At 46.5% G+C, this 15,893-nt stretch overlaps 1 protein-coding gene across 3 annotated transcripts in view; it reads left to right on the top strand.

Moving 5' to 3' along the window:
- Positions 1-15,893, top strand: part of RBPMS (RNA binding protein, mRNA processing factor) — a 296,410-nt gene that overhangs the window by 267,404 nt on the left and 13,113 nt on the right. For 2 of the 3 annotated variants that reach the window (XM_068233602.1, XM_068233601.1), the window contains one exon: positions 7,568-7,655. The gene's annotated coding sequence lies outside the window, so the exon portion shown is untranslated. Of the gene's footprint in view, positions 1-7,567; positions 7,674-15,893 lie in introns of those variants that run through there. The other variant, XR_011020458.1, reaches the window with a different exon arrangement.

Genomic DNA, 15,893 nt, shown 5'->3' with positions numbered 1-15,893 from the left:
AAAAACATTACTTTGTTACAGCTGATACAAATCCTGAACTAAATCTGCACTGTTTCTACTTCCTGATTCATGAAAGCAGACATATTGTGAGCTTATCTGCATGATCTGCCATGGCAGTCATGTGACACAGGGAGAGATTCAATTACACCTTGTGATTAGACATAAATGAGAAGGAATTAAACAGGCTAAACTCTCTAGATACATACAGGGTGCATTTCTCTACGTTTTCCTTCTGTCCTGTGGAAGAGTTCAGGTCCACTTTAAATGCAATCCTGCAGTGTCAAAGTGGCAAGAACCATCAGCTCAGTTGTGATGATGTGACACACATATACTTACTGTGCTTATATATCAAGATGCTGTTTTCTTAAAAGTCAAAATTTTATGAAAAATGTAGCTTGTCTTACAAAGCACTCTTAAACCAAGTTATTTGCAAACCAAGGTTTTACTCTATTTTATTTAGTTAGTATTTATATACTGCTGACATATTCCACAGTGCTTGTCACTTATTGTCCCTCGGAGTTTCTCACAATCAAATACCTACCATACATTTTGTTGAACAGCGAGGAGAACGCCAGCGCATACCACTAAGGCTGCATTTTTCAGTCTGGCAGAGGCGGTGTATGCCTGTGCGATTAACCATTGGATTGCAACATGTGTTTAGGGATGTGCAGCCTTTCCCCCCACCTTTTCTTAACTTTGTAACTATTAGGTTAGCTGCTCCCAGCCCCTTCTCCTGAGTTTCCTGTTTGCATGATAAGTAGTAGCAGATTTGCATATGATTTGCATCTAAATTGAATGCAAAGTGTGCAGAATATCTATTTAGGTGCTGCACACTGAGCTGGTGGCCATTTCAGATGCAGCCTTAGTGGTATGCGCTGGCGTTCTCCTCGCTGTTCAACAAAATGTAAGTTACGCATTTTTTTGCTTAGCTGCTCCCAAGGTTTTAAATTTAGGTTAGGTCACTTGCCCGGAGGTTTGCCTCACCGTGGCGCAAGTGTCTAGTATCCTCCTAGCTTAATAAATGTTAGCATTTGTCTTGGATGCAGGGCATGCATTTTTCAGTCTGGCAGAGGCGGTGTATGCCTGTGCGATTAACCATTTAATTGCAACATGTGTTTAGGGATGCGCAGCCTTTCCCCCCACCTTTCCTTAAATCCCTACCATAGTTTGAGGTCATTTTTTGATGGGGAAAGCCAATTAACTTATTTTTGTTTTTGGAAAGTGATAAACTTGAGTACCTGAAGAAAACCCGTGCTGTTGCTGAGAGGAAAAACCAAAACTCCATGCAGATGGTAACCCAGCACTGCAATCCACTAATCTTTCAGCAGTAGCAGAGAGTGTGTGGGCAGGCTCAGCATTGTGTGTACAGTAAAAGATTGGCCCCTTCTTGACTATTTCATGTGGATGATCATGGGATAGGGGTTTAGATCATTTACCTTTTTTTTCGATCTGAGAAAGCCCAGTCTAATGCTTCGTCTACACGAAGCGATCCGGTGGCTCGATTAGCCGCCGGATCGCCTCTTCCGCATCCCCGCGCGTACCCGCCGCGTCCCCGCTCGCCCGCGCGTGCGTCGGATTCGATCCGCCCTCGTCCCAGTCGACGCCGCTTATCTTCCGCTCGATTCCCTGCCATTGTCCCCTCGTGGGGAACGAGCAGGGAATCGGCGGTGACGAGATCCGACCTGTCGGGTCTTATCAATCGAGCCGCATCAGCGGCTCGATTGATAAGCCAAATCGCTACATGTAGACGTAGCACTACAGACATAAAGGAAGTCAATTTGGCAAACCCAGGAAGCCAGGTAATGAAAAAAATTATAAGAGGAACTGTCATGAAGATAACATAATGAATGAAAACGGGAAACAAAGCAGCCACACAAACGGGGCACAAAGCAGCCACACAAACGGGACATAACAGCACAGAAATGGGGTGAATATAGTAGTCACACAAACGGGGGGACATAGCAGCCACACAAACAGGGGACAGAGCAGCCACACAAACGGGGGGACATAGCAGCCACACAAATGGGGAGACAGAGCAGCCACACAAACAGGGGACAGAGCAGCCACACAAACGGGGGGACATAGCAGCCACACAAATGGGGGGACATAGCAGCCACACAAACAGGGGACAGAGCAGCCACACAAACGGGGGGACATAGCAGCCACACAAATGGGGGGACATAGCAGCCACACAAACGGGGGGACATAGCAGCCGCACAAACGGGGGGACATAGCAGCTGCACAAACGGGGGGACATAGCAGCCACACAAACGGAGGGACATAGCAGCCACACAAACGGGGGGACATAGCAGCCGCACAAAGGGGGGGACATAGCAGCTGCACAAACGGGGGGACATAGCAGCCGCACAAACAGGGGGACATAGCAGCCACACAAACGGGGGGACATAGCAGCCACACAAACGGGGGGACATAGCAGCCGCACAAACGGGGGGACATAGCAGCCACACAAACGGAGGGACATAGCAGCCACACAAACGGGGAGACAGAGCAGCCACACAAATGGGGAGACAGAGCAGCCACACAAACAGGGGACAGAGCAGCCACACAAACGGGGGGACATAGCAGCCACACAAACAGGTGACATAGCAGCCACACAAACAGGGGGACATAGCAGCCACACAAACGGAGGGACATAGCAGCCACACAAACGGGGGGACATAGCAGCCACACAAACGGGGGGACATAGCAGCAACACAAACGGGGGGACATAGCAGCCACACAAACGGAGGGACATAGCAGCCACACAAACGGAGGGACATAGCGGCCACACAAACAGGGGGACATAGCAGCCGCACAATCGGGGGGACATAGCAGCCGCACAAACAGGGGGACATAGCAGCCACACAAACGGAGGGACATAGCAGCCACACAAACGGAGGGACATAGCGGCCACACAAACGGGGGGACATAGCAGCCACACAAACGGGGGGACATAGCAGCCACACAAACGGAGGGACATAGCGGCCACACAAACGGGGGGACGGGGGGGCATAGCAGCCACACAAAAATGGGACAGAGCAGCCACACAAACGGGGGGGACATAGCAGCCGCACAAACGGGGGGGACATAGCAGCCGCACAAACGGGGGGACATAGCGGCCGCACAAACGGGGGGACATAGCGGCCACACAAACGGGGGGACATAGCAGCCACACAAACGGGGGGACATAGCAGCCACACAAACAGGGGGACATAGCAGCCACACAAACGGGGGGACATAGCGGCCACACAAACGGGGGGACATAGCAGCCACACAAACAGGGGGACGTAGCGGCCACACAAACGGAGGGACGTAGCGGCCACACAAACGGAGGGACATAGCGGCCACACAAACGGGGGGACATAGCAGCCACACAAACGGAGGGACATAGCAGCCACACAAACGGAGGGACATAGCAGCCGCACAAACGGGGGGACATAGCAGCCGCACAAACGGGGGGACATAGCAGCCACACAAACGGAGGGACATAGCAGCCACACAAACAGCCACACAAACGGGGGGACATAGCAGCCACACAAACGGGGGGACATAGCAGCTGCACAAACGGGGGGACATAACAGCCACACAAACGGGGGGACATAGCAGCCACACAAACGGGGGGACATAGCAGCCACACAAACAGGGGGACATAGCAGCCACACAAACGGAGGGACATAGCGGCCACACAAACGGAGGGACATAGCGGCCACACAAACGGAGGGACATAGCGGCCACACAAACGGGGGGACATAGCAGCCACACAAACGGGTTACATAGCAGCCACACAAACGGGGGGACATAGCAGCCACACAAACGGGGGGACATAGCAGCCACACAAACGGGGGGACATAGCAGCCACACAAACGGGGGGACATAGCAGCCACACAAACGGGGGGACATAGCAGCCGCACAAACGGGGGGACATAGCAGCCGCACAAACGGGGGGACATAGCAGCTGCACAAACGGGGGGACATAGCAGCCACACAAACGGAGGGACATAGCGGCCACACAAACGGGGGGACATAGCAGCCACACAAACGGAGGGACATAGCAGCCACACAAACAGAGGGACATAGCAGCCGCACAAACGGGGGGACATAGCAGCCGCACAAACGGGGGGACGGGGGGGCATAGCAGCCACACAAAAAGGGGACAGAGCAGCCACACAAACGGGGGGGACATAGCAGCCGCACAAACGGGGGGACATAGCGGCCGCACAAACGGGGGGACATAGCGGCCACACAAACGGGAGGACATAGCAGCCACACAAACGGGGGGACATAGCAGCCACACAAACAGGGGGACATAGCAGCCACACAAACGGGGGGACATAGCGGCCACACAAACGGGGGGACATAGCAGCCACACAAACAGGGGGACATAGCAGCCACACAAACGGAGGGACGTAGCGGCCACACAAACGGAGGGACATAGCGGCCACACAAACGGGGGGACATAGCAGCCACACAAACGGAGGGACATAGCAGCCACACAAACGGAGGGACATAGCAGCCGCACAAACGGGGGGACATAGCAGCCGCACAAACGGGGGGACATAGCAGCCACACAAACGGAGGGACATAGCAGCCACACAAACAGCCACACAAACGGGGGGACATAGCAGCCACACAAACGGGGGGACATAGCAGCTGCACAAACGGGGGGACATAGCAGCTGCACAAACGGGGGGACATAGCGGCCACACAAACGGAGGGACATAGCAGCCACACAAACGGGGGGACATAGCAGCCACACAAACGGGGGGACATAGCAGCCACACAAACGGGGGGACATAGCAGCCACACAAACGGAGGGACATAGCGGCCACACAAACGGAGGGACATAGCGGCCACACAAACGGAGGGACATAGCAGCCACACAAACGGGGGGACCTCGCAGCCACACAAACGGGTTACATAGCAGCCACACAAACGGGGGGACATAGCAGCCACACAAACGGGGGGACATAGCAGCCACACAAACGGGGGGACATAGCAGCCACACAAACGGGGGGACATAGCAGCTGCACAAACGGGGGGACATAGCAGCCACACAAACGGGGGGACATAGCAGCAACACAAACGGGGGGACATAGCAGCCGCACAAACGGGGGGACATAGCAGCCGCACAAACGGGGGGACATAGCAGCTGCACAAACGGGGGGACATAGCAGCCACACAAACAGGGGGACATAGCAGCCCCACAAACGGGGGGACATAGCAGCCACACAAACAGGGGGGACATAGCAGCCACACAAACGGAGGGACATAGCGGCCACACAAACGGGGGGACATAGCGGCCACACAAACGGGGGGACATAGCGGCCACACAAACGGGGGGACATAGCAGCTGCACAAACGGGGGGACATAGCAGCTGCACAAACGGGGGGACATAGCAGCCACACAAACGGGGGGACATAGCAGCCACACAAACGGGGGGACATAGCAGCCACACAAACGGGGGGACATAGCAGCCGCACAAACGGGGGGACATAGCGGCCGCAAAAACAGGGGGACATAGCGGCCGCACAAACGGGGGGACATAGCGGCCACACAAACGGGGGGACATAGCAGCCACACAAACAGGGGGACATAGCAGCCACACAAACGGAGGGACGTAGCGGCCACACAAACGGAGGGACATAGCGGCCACACAAACGGGGGGACATAGCAGCCACACAAACGGAGGGACATAGCAGCCACACAAACGGAGGGACATAGCAGCCGCACAAACGGGGGGACATAGCAGCCGCACAAACGGGGGGACATAGCAGCCACACAAACGGAGGGACATAGCAGCCACACAAACAGCCACACAAACGGGGGGACATAGCAGCCACACAAACGGGGGGACATAGCAGCTGCACAAACGGGGGGACATAGCAGCTGCACAAACGGGGGGACATAGCGGCCACACAAACGGAGGGACATAGCAGCCACACAGACGGGGGGACATAGCAGCCACACAAACGGGGGGACATAGCAGCCACACAAACAGGGGGACATAGCAGCCACACAAACGGAGGGACATAGCGGCCACACAAACGCAGGGACATAGCGGCCACACAAACGGAGGGACATAGCGGCCACACAAACGGAGGGACATAGCGGCCACACAAACGGAGGGACATAGCAGCCACACAAACGGGGGGACATAGCAGCCACACAAACGGGTTACATAGCAGCCACACAAACGGGGGGACATAGCAGCCACACAAACGGGGGGACATAGCAGCCACACAAACGGGGGGACATAGCAGCCACACAAACGGGGGGACATAGCAGCCACACAAACGGGGGGACATAGCAGCCACACAAACGGAGGGACATAGCAGCCACACAAACGGAGGGACATAGCAGCCACACAAACGGGGGGACATTGCAGCCACACAAACGGGGGGACATTGCAGCCACACAAACGGGGGGACATTGCAGCCACACAAACGGGGGGACATTGCAGCCACACAAACGGGGGGACATTGCAGCCACACAAACGGGGGACATAGCAGCCACACAAACGAGGGGACATAGCGGCCACACAAACGGGGGGACATAGCAGCCACACAAACGGAGGGACATAGCAGCCACACAAACGGGGGGACATAGCGGCCACACAAACGGGGGGATATAGCGGCCACACAAACGGGGGGACATAGCAGCCACACAAACGGGGGGACATAGCGGCCACACAAACGGGGGGACATAGCAGCCACACATAACAGCACAGAAATGGGGGATATATAGTGACACAGAAATGGGGGGATATAGGACTTGGGTCCCATTTTTATATAGGGAATATAGATTATAAAAAATATATATCTATATCTCGCGCAAACACGCACAAGGGTTCCCTAACATCTGAAAATGTGTTTAATATGCAGCCTGGAGCCTTACCCTGCATTGAAAGGACTCCAATCTATTCAGAAATGTTTCTACTGTAGTAAATCTTATCTCAGTCAGCCTGGCTCTATTTTTGCCAATGCCAACGAGAAAGAAGCTTGTCATCACCCCTCCCACATTCCTGCTCCTCACTGATTGGCTGAGGGCAGTTCAGTGAGGTGCTGAAATCTGATCCATGCTGTGCTCACATGTGTTTACAAAGCAAACTAGCAGTAAAAGTGCAGTTTCTAGGAGAAAATAAGTAAGGGTGGAAATGACACCAGGAACAGAATTCTCTTTATTTACTATATAAAATTCACTGAAATAAAAACATGGCCAGTACAATACATCTGTTATGTAAGTAGAACGAGTAGTTATCAACTTATATATGTGTTTTTTTCCCTGCTGGGATAGTATGACTGTCCCTTCTGCTTAAAAGAGGTAACACATTATTATTAATTAGGTTGACAATTCTGGGCTGAAAGGGAGTAGTAATATAGTAAGTATTCTTAACCTTCTTTAACTAAAACCTATAAATGGAAAGCAAGTTAAAACAACACACTCACAAAGCGGATCTTGTTCACATGAGTATCATAAAATTTTACAGAGACCTTTAATTCCCTTTAATCTAGAGGTTTAGATATGTTTGTGTGTGCTGTAAACATTGTGAAATGCTGTATTTTACAGGTACCAGGTGTGTGATGGTGGCTACAGTCTGTCTTGTGGATACTGATGTGTTCTTCCTTGTTGGCCACTGGAGTCTCAGGCTGTTCATGAAAACAACAGTGTGCTGGTGAGTTACAGAGCCTTGGAGACCACACTGTAAAACGTAACCGTGTACTGGACATGAGTCATAATTTCCATACATTCCCTAATGCATGCTGAGTGTGCTTTGACTGACCTCAGGACTTTGACTAACAATGCGATGATAAGATGGGGCGTGCGTGTAATCCGACCTTGTATGGCTGAGTTCAGCCCAAACTAATGTTCAAGCCTCCCACTAATGCACTTCAACAGAAACTCATTTGAAGCGAGATTACCATGGAGTCTGCAATGCTACAACTATTTTAAAATAAGATGGTTTGAATTTAAGCACACATGTATCTGTTTACTTTGTGTACTTTCTTTATTATATATTTCACTATAATGCCATTTTGACATGACTAATGTATTTTAAGGCTATTCTCAAAGTTAAAATATTAGCAAACAGAATATGCAATTTAGGTATTAAAAAACAAAAACTGATGGACCATGGCAGAGAAAACTTGGGCAATAGCTGAGCAGTTACCAGAGCTTTTAACTGGGTTTTAGCTGATAAAGGAAACATGGGGCAGATGTATCAAAACCAGTGGAAAACTGGAATAAATCGGGTAAAAAACTGAAGCAGCTGCTAACAGCAACCAATCAGACTCCTTTATCTGGGTATCTGCTTCTCTCCAGTCTTGCACCAGGTTAGCTCCAGTGCTCTGGTTTTGATAAATCTGCACCAGGTTACCTCCAGTGCTCTGGTTTTGATAAATCTGCACCAGGTTACCTCCAGTGCACAGGTTTTTTTTATAATTCTGCTCCAGGCTAGCTCCAGTGCACTGGTTTTGAAAAGTCAGTTTAGCTCTAGTGTACTGATTTTGGTAAATCAGCACCTGGTTAGCTTCAGTCCATTGGTTTTGATAAATCTGCCTCACTTTTGTAGTAAACTGCACCATTTTCTCTGGTTTAATTTGAAACTGCCTTGAAAGATTACCCAGAAGATTTGCCACTATAGTTCTGTTTAATAAACAAAGAACATGCTGCTGTACTGAAGGTTCGTACCTACTTGGGGTCAGTTCACACGTGCTAACTAGGGTGCTAAGCAGTTAGCACGCCTAAAGCTTTTAAAGATCGCGTGCAAAGTTTAGCGATGCGTGGTGCGCTCGAAACTTCGCACCGGGTGCGCCTAAAACGTTGCATCAGGTGCGCCTAAACCGTTGCACCAGGTGCGCCCAAATAGTGGCACAGTGCAACATCCGGTGCGACGGTTTAGGCACACCCGGTGCATCGTTTCCCGCGCACCACGCAGCGCTAAACTTTGCGTGAAACTTTGACTGCCCTAAAGGGCTTTGGGCGTGCTAAGGGGCTTTTAGGCGTGCTAGCTAAGTTAGCACCCTTTTGTAAATCAAGCCCTTTGAAGACTGCCAACATGCAAAGGTCTGGCTGTCCAAGCAAGTTCACCCTGAAAGTTTACCCTGAAAGCAAACCACAAGGTACTAAAAGTCACAGAAAAAAACCCTAAAATATCATCACGGACCTGCTCTTGGTACTGTTCAAATGAAATTGCTTGCCACTACAATCACAATGAGGCTGGACAACTTTAACTTGCATGGGAGGTGTGCAAGGAGGAAACCTTTGCTCTTTAAACCAATTCCAATATTTTTTATTGAAAAATTTTTGAAAATCATTTTACAGAAATAAAATAATGTGGTTAGAGCAGTGTACAAGTAATAATAACAGTACAGTGTGTTGATTAGGTAAGTCATAAATACATAATTAAAAACATAGACAGATATTATAAAGAGATTACTTTCAGATATGCATAAAATCTGGAGGATATGTGTTTTATTGTCAATTTTTATTATGCATCAGTAAAGGTGAAGTTGAAGTTGAAGAAAAATGGTTAATCTATACTCAATACTCAATCAAACCTGTAAGAGAAAGAAAAGCATGAAATATTGTGCACTACTCTATAAGGGAGTCAAAGTCAAGAATGATACTTGACGCAATTTGGCTGTGTTTACCTTTGTTGTTGAAGTAAGGGTTGGGGATATACCCATATTGTTTTGTATATACCATCAATAATGATAAGGGGAGTAAGTTGTTGATCCCAACAAGTATTGTTATGTAGTTTTAAAGAAACTAATATATTAGTCCTGTTGTTATTATCCCATATAGGAAGTGGTTAGTGAAAATCTCTCTACCTGGAGAATGGGGGAATTACACCACCCTACAGAGACTCCAGGGAGTGATTATGCCATGTAGTGCATATCCTGGGTCTTCCAAATATGGATTACAGATGTAGATGTTGTTTTGGTTGGCTCTAAAGTTGATAAATATTGGGAGGAGGCTGCAAACAGTTTAATGGGTGATTTTAAAGTTTGTTATTGTTGTTATTGTTAATGTTGTGAATCTGTATTGATTATTAATTGGTGTTTGGCGTATAAATAGAGGTGTTTAGACCATAGGTCAACTATGCTAGATAGCTCTAGCAATCAACAATCTACTCTACATTGAACATTGAACAGGGGGTGCAGGGTTGTCCTGAAGTTAGTGTGTGGATAAGTAGGATCAGGTTACACATCCTCAGATATTCTGTTGAGGATTTACAGATAAAAATAACATATAACATATACATCTACAGTTTCCAGGATCTGTCTCGTGAGAACCAACAAGCAACTATCAGTCATACCTTCAATCATTCACTCAGTCTGTGAGAGGGAAATATACTCAAAATTTCAAAAGTTTGGAGTTTTTATATACTGTGGGCCAAAGATTGGCCTTACTCAGAAAGGAGTTTATGGTGCCACTTCTGATTGCCCAAGCTTTCTCCGCAAGGAGGTTGGACTCAACAATCCTTAGAATTTCCCCCAAGGTGGGGATAGTATCAGATTTCCAGTTAAGAGCAATTTGGTTCCTAGTAACAATGAAGACATGGTTATAAATCAACCTTTCTTGTGGTGGGAGATCCCTAGTACCCAGATGTAAGAGGGCCATGCCAGAGGGGATGGCTTGCAAAGACATGGGTAACTTCTTTAAAAAACCTTCTATGTTGTTCCTAAGTGTGGCTAATTTGGGGCAGTCCCAAAGAAGGTGGCCGATGGAGCCCGTCAAGTTGCACCCCCTCCAACATAGGGGGGAAGATTTTGTGTCAAATTTGGCTATTTTCTCTGGGGTCATGTACCATTGCCATACTGTTAATTAATCCTTCATAATGGTTCACACAGTGTGAGGATTGTTTCACAGACTTTGCAGTGAGCTCCCATTCTTCCACGTTAATTTCTACTCCCAAGTAATCCTGCCAGCTTTTAAATTGCCACTTTGGGAATTTTTCTTTCAAGTATAATAGGGTTCTATAGAGGAGCGATGTACCCCTAGTATGAATGCCCTCTGGTTGAATAAGTTTCTTAATTTGGGGAAGTATAATGATTGGAGAGAAATGATGTTTTTTGATGAATCTGCTAATTCTAGAATATAGGGGTAAGTCTGTAGAGGGGATATTGTAAATTGTCCTCAGCTGGTCAAATGGCTTAATTTCATCATTGTCTAATAAGTCTGTAATGTTTTTTATTCCTGCATCTATCCAGTTTTGTATATCTATGTCTCTAATAACCATGTTAAGAGCTGTTAAAGGAGTATCTACTTTTATTGCTAGGGGGTCATCTTTACAAAGTTTCAATATTTCCTTCCATAGTCTAATAGTGTTGGCTGTAATAGGGTTGTAATTAGTGTGTCTAACCTGCCAAACCAGTCTAGATTCTAGAAAAAGTCTATATGAGTTGTATGGAAGCTGTTCTTCTATAGAGAACCATTGTTTGGTAAGATCTTCCAACCAAATTGATCTAGACTGGTCTAGCAGGGTCGACTTGTAATATAATTCTAGATTGGGGACTCCTAGCCCAAGATTTGAGGTATGGGATGTTAATACTTTATTAGAAAATCTAGATTTTTTGTTTAATAGTATACATTTGTTGAGAAGTTTTTGTAATGAGTTAAAAAAGGTTTGAGGGACTTTGATAGGTAGGTTCCTGAACAGGTAGAGAAGTTGGGGAAGTACTATCATTTTAAAGGCCGCTGCTCTACCCATCCAGGAATACTCTATTTTAGCTAAAGCTTCTAGTTTGTCTTTAAACTTTTTCAACCAGGGGTTGTAGTTCTCTTTATAAAGCTGGGATATTTGTGGGGTCAGATATATACCCAGATATTTTATGGCAGTATCATTCCATGTAAAGCTACAGGATTTCTTGAGAGTTTCTCTGATTTTTTGAGGAATAAAACATGGGAGGATTACAGTTTTCTTTTGGTTGAGTTTATAATATGAGATATGGGAGAAGTTGTTAATTTCTTTGTTGGCAGCTGGCAATGATGTTAAGGGTTTCTGAAGGAATAAAATTATGTCGTCGGCATATAGGCTAAGTTTGCTAGTTGATTGATTTAGTTTTATACCATGTATTTGGGAGTTATCTCTAATACTTTGGGCTAAGGGTTCTAATGAAAGGTTAAAAATTAAAGGGGAGAGGGGGCATCCTTGACGGGTTCCATTTTTAATGTCAAAAGCTTGGGACAAAGAGCCAGAAGAGAATACTTTCGCCGAGGGTTGGGTATACAGAGCAAGGATTGCTTTGTGTAGAAAGCTAGGGATTCCAAATTTAGATAGCACTCTTGATAAGTACAACCAGTTGACTCTGTCGAACGCCTTCTCCGCATCAAGTGATACCAGGAGGGTAGGCGTCCGACAGAGTCCCACTTTATGAATCAAGGCAAGGGCTTTTCGAGTACCATCACATGTCGATCTATGTCTGGTGAATCCTACTTGATCAGGGTGTAACATCTGTGTCATCAAAGGGGCAATTCTGTTCGCTATTACTTTAGAATAAATTTTGATGTCAGTGTTCAAAAGGGATATGGGTCGGTAGCTGCTTGGGTCAGATGGATCTTTATCCTCTTTAGGGATGGTGGTGATTAAGGCCGATAATGACTCCTTGGGGAAGATACCTGATAGTGCTACCTCATTATACATGTCTGTAAGGGGTTTAACTAATGTGGAGATACATTTCTTAAAATAACTATTAATAAAGCCATCTGGCCCTGGGGCCTTGTCATTTTTAAGGGAATTTATAGCCCGGGTGACTTCTTGCTGATTAAAGGGAATTTGTAAAGTTTTCTGTTCGAATTCAGATAGAGTAGGCAGGTTAATCTTATCTAGGTATTTGTCAATTTCCTGTATGTTTGGGGTGTGGGTATTTGGGTCTAAATCTAGGTTGTAAAGGGACTCATAGTATGAGGCCAGGGCATCAATTATTTCTTGGGGGTGGTGAACTACTTTTTTTGAGTTAGGGTGTGTAATCTTTACTATTCTGTGGAACACTCTTTTTCCTTTAATCTTTCTGGCCATTATTTTCCCAGCTCTATTATTTTCATAGTACCAGTTTTCTTTAAGGATGGTTTGCCACTTGTCATATTCATAATAAAGTGTGTCTGCCAACTCTTGTCTTGTTTCCTCTAGGGACTTTATCAGATCTCTTTTTTTGTTATTGAATATTTACTTTTCCAAGGATTTAATTTTTTGTAACAACCTGTTTGGGTTTTCCTTTCTTTTTTTCTTTTGTATAGCACTTAGTTTCAAAAATACTCCTCTAATGAAGGCTTTGTGTGCATTCCATAGGACTGTTTTGGAAACGTCTTTGGTATCATTTATTTCAAAGTATTCTGAGAGTTCTTTTTTGATGATGGGTAAAGAATGTTCGGAATTCAAAATGAATTTATTCAATTTCCATAGATGGGGGCGTGCAGGGGAGTTTGTTAGACTAAATTTGATAAGTAGAGGGGAGTGATCTGACCAAATTCTGGGTATAATTTCGACTCCTGTGAGTAGTGGTAGGGTAAACCTGTCAACTAGGCAGTAATCAATACGTGTAAAGGATTTTTGTACAGGGGAATAATAAGTATATTCTTTAGAGTTAGGATGGAAGCATCTCCATGAATAATAAAGTTCGTGGTTCAATAATGCTGGTTGGAGTATGGAGTGGGTTCTTCTGGTATTAGAGGTACAGTCCATTTGTATGTCAGCTATGGCGTTAAAGTCGCCCGAGATAAACAGGTGTCCTTTTTGTAGTGTTGATAATTTCTTAAATTTTTTGTTAATAAATTTAAGTTGGTGTGAGTTTGGGGAATATAAATTTGCAAAAGTGTACTCTTGGGAGTTGATGGTACCTTTAACAATTACAATTCTGCCATCATCACTAGCGAAAGTTTCCTCCACCACTAAGCCCAGCGAGTCTTTAACCGCTATGCAGACCCCTGCTTTTTTCTTTTTACTTTTTAATGTTGAGTGGAATATTTGAGAAAATTGATGGATTTTAAATCTGCTTGCAGAAATTTTGGTCAGATGCGATTCCTGAATGCACACAATGTCTGCACTTTGTTCCTTTATCAGTTTTTGTAAGAGGAAGCGTTTCCTATATGAATTGAGTCCTCTCACATTAACCGATAGAATATTACAATTTAAAACCATAGTTACTGTAGCAAATGCATTCATACAAAACATACCAATCAGTCGGTCCTTCACGAGACAGTCCTGGAAAATCCATTAACCCTCTGCATATCATATTGATGAGCAAACCTGTATAGTTTGAGGACAACAACCTGCAAAACATACGAACCTGAAGAAAAAACAGAAAAAACAAAGAATACAGAATCTTAGGCCGCACCCTGGTAGGCATCCGGTTCTACCTTCCAGGTAGCTGCCTGTCTGGAGAATGAGGGCTTACTGAGAAGCCTCCCGGCTGAGACTCCAGACAAGAGTCTTAAGAAACTAGTAATTAAACAACTAGAACAGTAATAACAAGATTAACAGTTAGGATCTGGTTTGATCCAGAAAAGGAAGCTTGATTGGTGGTATGAACACAAGTGGTTCAAATCAAGCCTATTCCTAAAGGGGAAAAAACAAGTTTGTTTATGCCCTGAGGAATAGAGCCTTTGGGGGGAAAAAAAGTTTGTGGATGAATACCGTGTGCTCAAGAAGCTGAAGAAGCCCCTGCTGAATCTTCTTTCTCCGCTTGGTCAGGAGGAGGGGTAGTGTCCATTTGGTTCGGAGGAGCACCTCTGAGGTTTTGCCTCGGGGAAGCCAGCTGTTTGGATAAAGATACCTGGTAAGTAGGCTTTTCTGTATGAAATGGTCTGTCCTTCCTGGGGTCTCTTGGGACAAAGATTGGGATATCCCATTTAGCCAATAGGCCGTAAGCTTCTTTCGGGTTCCTGGCAACATGAGTCACTCCATTGTCCGAAATCAAAAGTTTTGGAGGGAAACCCCAGGAGTAGGCAATTTTCCTATGGCGCAGGGTGGTAGTAACTTCTGAGAACTGCCTCCTTGCATGGAGTGTCGCTTGCGAGAGGTCCTGGTACAGGATGAGGTCCTGATATGGATTGGGTAGTTTTTTACCACCTCTAGTTGCTGCAAGTAGTCTTTCCTTCGCGTGAAAGAAGTGTACCCTCGTTATAACATCCCGTGGAAGGTGCTTGGGTACGTGGGAGGGCTTTGGCAGACGATGGGCCCTGTCAATCACTAGTTCTTGGTCCGGGAGATCAGGAGCTGTGGTCTTCAAAATATCTTTTACATAGTCCTTTAGGTCATTGGGGTTAACAGATTCTGTTACGCCTCTTATTTTAATATTATTCCGGCGGTTTCTATCCTCGTTGTCGGATATTTTCTCCTTCATAAAGATGTTTTCTTTCATTAACTCCTTATGTGCTTCAACAAGGTGATTGTGGGCAATGGTCATCTCCTCTATTCTCCTTTCAAGCTTGGAGATTCTGGAGTCAGTTTCCCCTGCAATTTGCGAGACGTGACCTGCTAAGGTTTGAAGGTCTGCTCTGACTTCTCCAATGTCATTTTGGATGACTGCTCTGAAGGAGAGCATGAAGTCCTTTAGAAACTGCTGTGAAGTGGGTTGGTCAGTTACTGGAAAGGATTCCAGAGGATCCAGAGCTTGTGGTTGTCTATGTGTCCTATTTTCCCTTTGAAGCCGTTGGGGAAGTGAATTTATGTTTTCCTGAGTTGATGCGACCATCTGTCCGCTTGGTGAGGAGTATTGCGTATTTTTTGTATCGGTGGATGCGTCCGCATGTACGCCTGGAGTGGTGGGATGCGTATTTTGCGGACCGTCGGACGCGTACAAACGTACGCATGCGTCGGGAATGTACGCGTAGCGGTACCTGGGCGTCCTGGAAGTCCGCATCGGGCTGACCTTGTACTGTGGGTCCCGGC

The sequence above is a fragment of the Hyperolius riggenbachi genome, chromosome 1 (assembly GCF_040937935.1).
Source record: "Hyperolius riggenbachi isolate aHypRig1 chromosome 1, aHypRig1.pri, whole genome shotgun sequence".
NCBI classification, from domain to species: Eukaryota; Metazoa; Chordata; class Amphibia; order Anura; family Hyperoliidae; genus Hyperolius; species Hyperolius riggenbachi.
Note: the sequence above shows the minus strand (reverse complement) of the source record. Positions and strands in the feature narration are given on the sequence as shown.